The sequence below is a fragment of the Piliocolobus tephrosceles genome, chromosome 1, assembly GCF_002776525.5.
Source record: "Piliocolobus tephrosceles isolate RC106 chromosome 1, ASM277652v3, whole genome shotgun sequence".
NCBI classification, from domain to species: domain Eukaryota; kingdom Metazoa; phylum Chordata; class Mammalia; order Primates; family Cercopithecidae; genus Piliocolobus; species Piliocolobus tephrosceles.
The window spans coordinates 127,029,241-127,040,101 of NC_045434.1; the positions used below are offsets into that span (position 1 = coordinate 127,029,241).

A 10,861-nucleotide genomic window follows, 5' to 3' on the forward strand; every position below is an offset into this window, starting at 1 on the left:
TCTTGCCTTTTAAATCTTATGCCTTCATTTAGGTTCCAGTGCTTCTCTTCCTGTTGGGCTCGTTCTTATCCAAGCCTTTTGAGGGCCATGGAGGGTGTCTGAGGGCACAACAATGGGCCTCCTTAGGGACACTGTGGCCTCAGGACCTTCATTCCCAAATGCTTCTGTTCTCCTTAGCTCTCCTCACAAGGGGAAACTGCTGCGATCTCTCTTCTGTGGAGTTGTAGGTATGTGCCTGCATTAAGCAGAAATGTTGAGCTGCTCAGATGATGATGATGATGATGATGATGATGATAGCTAACTGTCACTGAAACTTACGACGTACTAGGCACTAAGTTAGGGTGTTTACATGCAAGATCTTGTTTAACTCTCATAATCACTCTATAAAATATGTACGACATCCACTAATCGTTTTAGGTGGAAAACATCCTGGTAGGGAAGATTCTGAGAAATTCAGCTCCAAAATAGAATCATATTAGGAAACTCACCTGGAAGTCCTGGCAAGGATGTGTTTCTGAGTTCATGGTTGTGCCCTGGGAACCAGCACAGGCTCCTTCTTCAAATTTCATTTCAAATTTTATCACTTTTCACCACCCCCACTGCAACGATTTTAATCCAGTTACCATCCTCTCTCACCTCAGCTACAAATAATAACAAATATTTTTGAGCTATTCTTGGGTACCAGACATTGTTCTAAACACTTTACATGTGTGTTATGCCTTAATCTTCACAGTAACACAAGGTAGGGCTCATGATGGAGACCGCTGCATTGCACAGCTCTGAGAGGTACTGTTCACACTGCACTCGTTGGACTCAGGGGGAGATTCTGGAGTTGTACAATGTGGTAACCCTATTATCATCTCCATTTTATAGGTGAGAGAAGTGAAGTGCAGGGGAGTTATTTAACTTGTCCATGCTCATGCTGCTCATCAATGGCAGAGACATGCTTCAAACCCTGATAGTCTGGCCCTGGAGCCTTCCCCACTGTTATACTGCTTCTCCATCCCTATACTAGCCTCCTGGTTGGAGCCTCTGCTCTTGCCCTTCTGTACTCTCCAGTGGCTAAAGTGATCCTTTCAAAGCACATAAACAATGTAATGACTCAAAACCCTCCAATAGCTTCCCATCAATCCTAGAATACAATCTGAACAAATTTCACAGCATGCCCCATGAGGCTCTATGTGATCTTCCCCGACCCCATGCCTCCAGGCTCCTGTGTGATAACCTTCTCCTGCTCGCTATCTTTTTGTTTTCCTGAGACCATACCCTCCTGATCTTTTTGTTTTCCTGAGACCACGACCTCCTGATCTTTTGGTTTTCCCGAGACCATGCCAAGCTTGCGCTCACCTCAGGACCTTTGCACATGCTGTTTCCTCTGTCCCTGCCCCATCCTTTGCCTGAATCCTCCTGTGGGCCTCCTCCTCACCTCATTCAGGACTCTGCCCAAATGCCACCTTCTCCAGAGAGGCTTTCTTGATGTTTCCATGTAAAATAGCCTCCAACTCACTCCCACCATTCTCCATCCCTTTAGCCTTCTTTGTCTTTCTTTGAAGCACTTAATAGTACTCAAAGTTACACTATGGATTGATTAATATATTGGTATATTAACCCTTGGATGTAAACAGGGACTTTTTCATCCTCAACACTGAGTCTCCAAGGTTGGAAGACGGTCTGGTACAAGTTGGAGTTCAATAAATACTGGTTGAGTAAGTGAATAAGCAAAGCTCCTGGAGAGCCCGGTCACCTCTGCGCCAGTCCAAGGGACACAGCCAGTTCTCAGTAAGCACCAAGGAAAGCAGGCAAGGATGGGGAAAGGAGAAGGAAGACGGGGAGAAGAAGAAAAGCATTATTCAGATTTCAACTTGACAATACTTATTTAGTGTTTCTTTGGTGCTAAACACAGTGACACATATCTCATTTAATTCTCACATCCTGTGAAGTAGGTAATTTTAGCAAGAAAGGGGAAATATAAGGATGGTGGGCAGAAATGTGTTTGCATTAATTCCTTGACACAGTCTTTACTTATGACAGAAGAAAAACTATCATTAAAGATATGAACTTTGAATTGCTTATCTTTGTGCAACTCAAGCCACAAGAACTTTGTGTTTATTTTTTATGATTCAAAAGCATTAATCTTACAGGCTATATAATTTGTATTTACTTTTGCTATATCTTCAAGATAAAGGATTCATTCTACCATCCGCTGCTCCCTCAATCCAGCTTTTAAAAATCCCCCGTGTAGTGATTCAGTTCATGGAACACCTGTGACTTCCCTCTACAAATTGCTGTGTCAGTTTTTCTGCGGAAGGAGTCTGAGTTTTTCTAAGAATGTGTCCAAGCTAAAATACCGTTTTATAATAGCATTAAAACAGCATTTTAATCACTTGATCATTTTAATCACACAGCTTGCAAGACTCAAAATCTTCATAGTGTCCTCATCTGAAATTTTAGGGACTCGGAAAAACAATTATTTTTTGAAGTTGTCTCTCCTTATTAAAAGAAAGTGCTCTTCAGTGGGCTAAGCTCCTCCTCATCTCACAAGGCATACGCTGGTTGTTCTGTGGTTAAACCTGAATTTACACAATAAGGATGTGGCTACTACCACAGGGTTGTGCAAAACAGGGGAATCTTGCAAAGTCTCGGCTTTGGGCAGGGTCCCAGTCAATGCGACAAACCCCAATCCAACGGCTCCTTACACCACTGGGCCAGCTGACGAACCTGACTGGCCCCTCCAGCCCTCCCTCTGCATGCCAGCAGGACCTCATAAATTCAGGTTGAGGTTAGAATTAAGATTAGTGGTCACCCTCTTGTAGCTCAGACCCACTCGGCACTGAAGCAGCTCCATGGGCTGCTTTCCAGAGGTGTCGGGGCTCTTAAAGGGCTAGTAAGACTCAAATAATAACATGCCCCAGCCAGAGACATTTAATCTCTGAAAAATGTCAAGGATAATGGAAATGATAAACCCGTGTTTATCACTTCTGAGAGATATTTTGGGGGCTCATTTCTTTCTTTGTGTCCTGATGAAGAGAAAGGCAATTTGCATATTCTGCTGAACCCTGATTCTCAACCACCACAGTGTCCTGGGCACTAAGTTTCATAACAGGATATTTAGGGGAGACCCTTTCCCCTTAGATCCTGCCTGCTGCATCTGCCACAGTCATCCCTTCACATAAACAGCCCCTCTCCATGTCATTTAAAACTTAGAATTGCTCTCCACAACTCACTCCTCATCAACTATATGCCTAAGGTGAGGTTGGGCACGAACAGGTATTTTGCAGTGAAACGAACTACCAGTTGTATAACACATTGTATAATATGGTACGGCTTCATCCTCAGCCCTGGGCTGGGTATTATTATGACCGTGCTGGTTAGTGGGCAAACTCAGGTACAGAGAGGATGATAACTTGTCCAAGATCATACAAGGAGAAGAGAAAGAAATGGAACTTGAATTCTGATCTTTGGACTTCATATTACAAGCAAGCAAGACTCATCAAAGCAAGCCTAAGCAAACCCAACTCTCACTGGGATGGAGGCCCTCTAATGCCCACACCAGACAGAAATACCACACTTCACAAAACATTCTTGCCCAGGAAAATATAGCGGAGGTACTTACAGCTAACAGAATTATAGGATGACGACAAATGGGTCCTCTGAGGACAGGGGTAAACACCCGACAAGCTTTGGTAGCCTCAGAGGGCAGTGCGTCGGCATGATCTGATAACTGGCTTTCATAAAAATGCTCTTAAATCAGCAGGGCGAATGGGATCTGATACGGCATTCTTGTTTCACAAGGCAGTGAGTTAGCTGGAGATTTGGGAAACTCTTACATCAAAGAATGTATAACACAAACATTAAGACCCTCAAGAGATATGATTTAAATACTGGAATATTTTATTTCTTTGAAATGCCTCATGCCCTGATGATCCCTGACAAATGGAATGCTACTGTTTGGATCTGCTCATCTCTCAAATCTGTTTCAGCACAATGTTTAAAGTCCCAGCTTTAAACAATGGAAAAAATTTACAGTTAAACTTCTCACAACCCTACATTGTTTCAGTCTAGGAAAATGAAAATAAAGTCTTCTTTTACCCAGTGAGCCTCTGTATGGTCCAGCTTGCCACACGCTGGACCATACAGTCACTTTACACGGAAGATCTTACCTCGTTACTGTGACTGCGCAGTGTGAGGTGAACAACACCCTCATTTTGCTGAAGCAGAACCTGAGATTCCAGGTAGTGAAATACTTGCCCAAGGTTACACAGCTCATCATCGGCGGTGCTGGGATTCAAATCTAGGTCTGGTCAGCCCTGGAATCCATGCTTTTGACCACATTGCTGCCTCTACTGAAGGGCAGAAGACCTGGGGAAGCAGGAAGATTTCCCTGCTGCTCACCCCGCTTCCAGCTCCGCAATCACCTAAACTGACATCAGGACCCTCTTCCAGCCCCTCCTTCTCCCCCTTTCTCCAGAGGGCAGAGGTGTGTTCATGAATCTGCTCTCCTCAGGCCCTTGAATGTTGTAAGAAGTGTTGCAGAAAAATGCTTTCACTCGTGGCTGAGTCTGAGGCTTCATCCTTTTCCTAGTGATTTTGATGCCACTGCGCCACTGCGTGAACATACCTGTGAGATGTGTTATGTTTGTTTTAAATAACTTGAAATTATTGGAATGCAAGAATCAGCATTTGGATATAGCCGTTTGAGGGAAGAAGGAGGAAAATCCCCCAGTATCGTTAGAGCTACACCAAAATCGCATTGAGCCAAACTTGCCACCAAGAGCCCAACAGTCACCATGATGCTGAGCACGGAAGGCAGGGAGGGGTTTGCGGTGAAGGTCAGGGGCCTACCCTGGTCCTGCTCAGTCAATGAAGTGATGCGCTTCTTCTCTGATCGCAGGATCCAAAATGGCACATCAGGTATTCGTTTCATCTACACCAGAGAAGGCAGACCAAGTGGTGAAGCATTTGTTGAACTTGAATCTGAAGAGGAAGTGAACTTGGCTTTGAAGAAGGGCAGAGAAACCATGGGACACAGATACGTTGAAGTATTCCAGTCTAACAGTGTTGAAATGGACTGGGTGTTGAAGCATACAGGTCCGAATAGCCCTGATGCTGCCAACGATGACTTTGTCCGGCTTAGAGGACTCCCATTTGGCTGTAGCAAGGAAGAGATTGTTCAGTTCTTTTCAGGGTTGGAAATTGTGCCAAATGGGATGACACTGCCAGTGGACTTTCAGGGATGAAGCACAAGGGAAGCCTTTGTGCAGTTTGCTTCACAGGAGATAGCTGAGAAGGCCTTAAAGAAACACAAGGAAAGAATAGGGCACAGGTACATTGAGATCTTCAAGAGTAGCCGAGCTGAAGTTCAAACCCACTATGATCCCCCTTGAAAGCTCATGGCTATGCAGCGGCCAGGTCCCTATGATAGGCCGGGGGCTGGAAGAGGGTATAATAGCATTGGCAGGGGAGCTGGGTTTGAAAGGATGAGGCGTGGTGCCTATGGTGGAGGGTGTGGAGGCTATGATGACTATGGTGGCTATAATGATGGATATGGCTTTGGGTCTGATAGATTTGGAGGAGACCTCAATTACTGTTTTTCAGGAATGTCTGATCATAGATATGGAGATGGTGGGTCCAGTTTCCAGAGCACCACAGGGCACTGTATACACATGAGGGGGTTACCTTACAGAGCCACTGAGAATGATATTTATAATTTCTTCTCACCTCTTCATCCCATGAGAGTACATATTGAAATTGGACCTGATGGCAGAGTTACCGGTGAGGCAGATGTTGAATTTGCTACTCATGAAGATGCTGTGGCAGCTATGGCAAAAGACAAAGCTAATATGCAACACAGATATGTGGAGCTCTTCTTAAATTCTACTGCAGGAACAAGTGGGGGTGCTTACGATCACAGCTATGTAGAACTTGTTTTGAATTCTACAGCAGGGGCAAGTGGTGGCACTTATGGTAGCCAAATGATGGGAGGGATGGGCTTATCCAACCAGTCTAGTTATGGAGGTCCTGCTAGCCAGCAGTTGAGTGGTGGTTATGGAGGTGGTTATGGTGGTCAGAGCAGTATGAGTGGAAATGACCAAGTTCTGCAGGAAAACTCCAGTGACTATCAGTCAAACCTTGCTTAGGTAGAGAAGGATCACCAAACAGCTACTCCATGTATAAAATGTGTAGGAGTTGAATAGAATGGGAGGGATGTCTAGTATATCCAGAATGATTGGTAAATGGGAAATATAATTGATTCTGATCACTCTTGGTCAGCTTCTCTTTCTTTATCTTTCTCCTTTTTTAAGAAAACAAGAGTTAAGTTTAACAGTTTTGCATTACAGGCTTGTGATTCATGCTTAATGTAAAGTGAAAGTTGAGATTATTGTAAAACTTCAGGCTCAGTAATTTTGAACACTGAAACATTCATCTGGGACATAATAACAAAGTTCAGTATTGACCATAACTGTTAAAACAATTTTTAGCTTTCCTCAAGTTAGTTATGTTGTAGGCATGTACCTAAGCAGTAAGCATATTTAGGTTAATACAGTTTCACTTATGTTAAATGTTGCTGTTATACCCCAAATACATTGAAAACTTCAGATGCATGTTGAGAAACATGCTTTTCTGTAAAACTCAAATATAGGAGCTGTGTCTACAATTTAAAGTGAAAACATTTGGCATGTTTGTTAATTCTAGCTTTTTGGTTTAATATCCTGTAAGGCGTGTCAGTGTACACTTTTTTTTTTTTTTTTTTTTAAGGATACGGGACAATTTTAAGATGTAATACCAATACTTTAGAAGTTTGTTCATGTAGTTTATATGAAATTCTGAGGCTTTGGTTTAAATCTTTCCTTGTATTGTGATTTCCATTTAGATGTATTGTACTAAGTGAAACTTGTTAAATAAATCTTCCTTTTAAAAACTGGAAAAAAAATAAAGAATCAGCATTTGGAAAGTTTATGTAACAGGATATTAAATTGCAGCTTTGATGAGGCACAAAACACAGTATGTTTATAATCCCAGACTAAGGAGTCAAATCTCCATGTTTGCTTCAAAGGAAAATTCAGAGAACCTGCTCCATAACTGTTCAATCTTCTCACCACTCAGAGAATAAGAAAGGGCCAAGAGCGCCAGGTGTGGTGGCTCACACCTGTAATCCCAGCAATTTGGGTGGCCAGGGTGGGTGGATCACTTGAGGTCAGGAGTTCGAGACCAGCCAGGCCAACATGGCAAAGTCCTAGCTCTACTAAAAACACAAAAATTAGCTGGGCATCGTCGCACGTGCCAGTAATCCCAACTACTTGTGAGGCTGAGGCACAAGAATCACTTGAACCCAGGAGGCAGAGGTTGCAGTGAGCTGAACTCATACCACTGCACTCCAGCCTGCATGATGAAGTGAGACTCTGTCTCCAAAAAAAAAAGGCCAAGAGGGTGGCAAGAAGAGAGGATTCTATGAAGAGGATTTATCTGGAGAATGCTGTGCTACGGACCCATCCCCTCTATTCCCTGAGGCAAGGAAGATTGCCTGCTTCCTTGGCCCCCCAAGAGCTTCATATATGACCCTATAATTGGGGAGAAAGGCCTGACTCCCACCTGGGATCCCACAGGATGAGAGCCGGACCGACTTCCCGCTTTGGAAGCCGGGTCAGTAGATTGCTGTTTTGGCAGGGCCGGCCAACACCCCTGGTTTGTTGGGGTGAGGGCTGTGTAGTGTTGTAACGATGGACTATAAGGAAAGATATCCTGGCTTGGGTCATCACAGATGTTATCCTAAGGGCCTCCTGCGGTGGCTGAGAGATCCTCACAGCAAGATGTTAGAGGTAAATGCTTGGGACTAAAGAAGGAATGCCAGCAACCCCTCAAAACAGAGATGCCCTGACTTGGGTCCAACAGCACTGCTGAGGGCAGTTCTGTTCCCCTGGTGAATTGCTGAAATCCCCTGAGAATTGCTCATGAAAGTGCCCCAAGAGATGGAGGACCAGAGGCACTAAAAGCTGAGGCCAGCTAATGACAATCCCCGTTGAAGTGAGACTTTTCCCCTCTTCCCTCCCCACAGGCCAGCCCCACTTGGGAGAAGCCAATCAGACCACCACCCAGTCCTCCACAGTCAGCTCCCAGCCCTCTGCAGGCCCTCTGCAGGGTTTGACATCTTATCGGGATCCAAGTTTTGATTGCTTTCTTAGGCTGGAATTTCTAATTGCTGAATTAAGTCAGTATTTGCTGCTTTAAAAAGCCCTGGAATTGTCCCTTACCTAAGAGTAAGCAAAACATCTTGGGGCCTGCTTGGAGTTCTCATCCAACAGCAGGGAGAGATCACCAATAGTAAACACGACATTAAGGAACATGAAGGCACGGTGGGAGACTGCAAATAAAGACACGAGTTGATGACTTTAGGACTCTGCTTGTGCAACATGCCGGCAACTCTTGTTTGTATGTGGATTCTTGCACAAACACAGCTGCACGGCAGTAAATCAGGAGAGCCTCCAGTGTCATATCAGAGGGAGCCACTTTGAGTTTGAGATGACAGGAGGAATGCGCCTGCCCAAGTCAGGAGAGGAGGTAGATCCTCTGCAAGGCGAGAGGACCCTCTTTTTTCCATTTTTCTTTTGGGCCAAGTTTGTTCCAAGACACAAGGAGGTCCGGCAAGGAGCCTCTGTAGCTGCTGGTGGCTATACCTAGGCTCCTTCAGAAGCAGACCCGGGGGCGGTGGCTCACACCTGTAATCCCAGCACTTTGGGAGGCAGAGGCGGGTGGATCACTTGAGATCAGGAGTTTGAGACCAGCCTGGTCAACATGGTGAAACCCCGTCTCTACCCAAAATATAAAACATTAGGCAGGTGAGGTGGCACTCACCAGTAATCCCAGCTACCCAGAGGCTGAGGCAGGATAATCGCTTGAACCCAGAAGCCAGAGGTTGCAGTGAGCCGAGATTGCACCACTGCACTCCAGCCTGGGCGACACACTGAGAGTCTGTCTCAAAAAAAGAAAAAAGAAGCAGACCTGGGCCAATAATCTTGAAGTCACTGACATAATAGTCCTGAGAGCATTTGACGTTATGACCTGGGAACTTCAAATTGTTCACCGAGGTCCCTCCTGTAGCGCTTACCAGAGTTTCCCCCCTTGGAGGACTGCATATTCTTTCTTTCTCTGTCAGGGATAAATCCATCCTTTCCTTGGAGAGAGGAACCCTATGCCTCTGAATTGCATTCAGGGAAGGGTCATAAAAGGAATCACTGTTCTTCCCAAATGCCTTGACTTGTAGCTGCCTCGTTGTCTCTCTTATACATGAAACACTTCCATCTGGGCTGCCACTATGACTCCCACCATCAGGGGGCTCCTGGGGCTTGTTTGGACAGGGCATCTGGACAGGTGTGAGCAACACGTTTATCTCACCTGACAGAGAATCTTCTAAATGTTAGGTTAAAATAAAACGGAAATAAACTGGGAGAAAATAATCTACTCATGGAAGGAGCTTCAGAGCACAGGGCTGCTATGCGGCAATCACCAGCCTCTGGCCATACATTGACTGCACTGCAGACACAGCTCCTGGACCTGGCTCCTCACTGTATTTCAATAATCCTGAAGGACTCCGCCCCAAGCCCAGTTTTTAGTCTAGCAGCACAGAGTTTGGGAAAGGAGGAACGAGTCCATGCCTCTCCCAGTTTAGATAATAGAGTTGCTTGCATACTCTTCTGGGAAGGCAGTATTTTTAAAGTAGAAAAAAGACTCTAACTGAGATGTCCATCCACAAGTATCAGTCTTTCAGTCTCTCTCATCATTTTAAGTGACTACGTTTATTCATTCAACAGACGTCTACCGAGCACCTGCTGGCCAGGCTGGGTCAGGCACTGTAGGTCTGGAAATAAATAAGGCACAGCTTTTGCCTCTAAGGCAGTGATCCCAACCTTTTTGGCACCAGGGACGGGTTTTGTGAAAGATAATTTTCCAAATTTTTTCAGGATAGCAAGGTGGGATGGGGGGATGTTTTGGGATGAAAACTGTTCCACCTCAGATCATTACACATGAGTTAGATTCTCACAAGGAGCGGGCAACCCAGATCCTCCGCATGCGCAGTTCACAGCAGGGTTTGCTCCTGTGAGAATCTACTGTCGCTGTTGATTTGACAGGAGGCGGAGCTCAGGTGGTAACACTTGCTGTCTTGCCCGCCACTCACTGCCTGCTGTGTGTCCCAGTTCCTAACAGGCCACGGACCGGACCCCTGCACTAAGTTGCTCACAATCTAATGGGCCAGACGGTTGTGTACAGAAAAGGTCTGCAGGAGAATGTAGCACACTGGGCTCCCCAGAAAACTGTCTCTGAGACAGAGTTGGGCATCCAGCCTGTCCTTGGGGTCAACATCTGTGGAAGGAAGAAGGAGGAAGCAGCGTGGGTAGAAATGCTAAGCTGTGATACAGGCTTGATGAAGGCAACCCCACAGGCAGCTCCGTCCCTTCAGGATTGTGCTGGGTTAGACACAGATAGCCTTCGCATGCTACACTGACTCATCACTGGATGTGAGCCACCAGACAGGGGCCTGACGTGGGCAGCTGGGGGCATCCTTGAGGAGCTGACAGCCAAAGGCCATCTACCAACAGCACTTCCCGCAACGGGGGCAACAAGTTCTGCAATGAAGGTGGATTCAGGGGGTGCAGTGCAGGGCCCACCTGCCAGGCGAAGTGCCCTAGAGAAGGAGGAGCAATCAGTTGCTGGGAAGACTCATGAAGCATCTTAGAGGATGAGAAGAGTTTTCCAGGCAGGAAAAGAGGGAAGTAAATTTGAGCTAAGGTGTATACGGACTACCGTCGCCTGGTGGGCGAAGAGTGGCATCCTGAGGTGTAAGTAAAAGAACACAATTCATTCCTCA

The 10,861-nt window shown here is 45.6% G+C and overlaps 1 pseudogene; it reads left to right on the forward strand.

The window, feature by feature from the left end:
• Positions 1-4,787: 4,787 nt before the first annotated feature.
• LOC111555180 lies at positions 4,788-6,137 on the forward strand (annotated as a pseudogene).
• Positions 6,138-10,861: the final 4,724 nt, after the last annotated feature.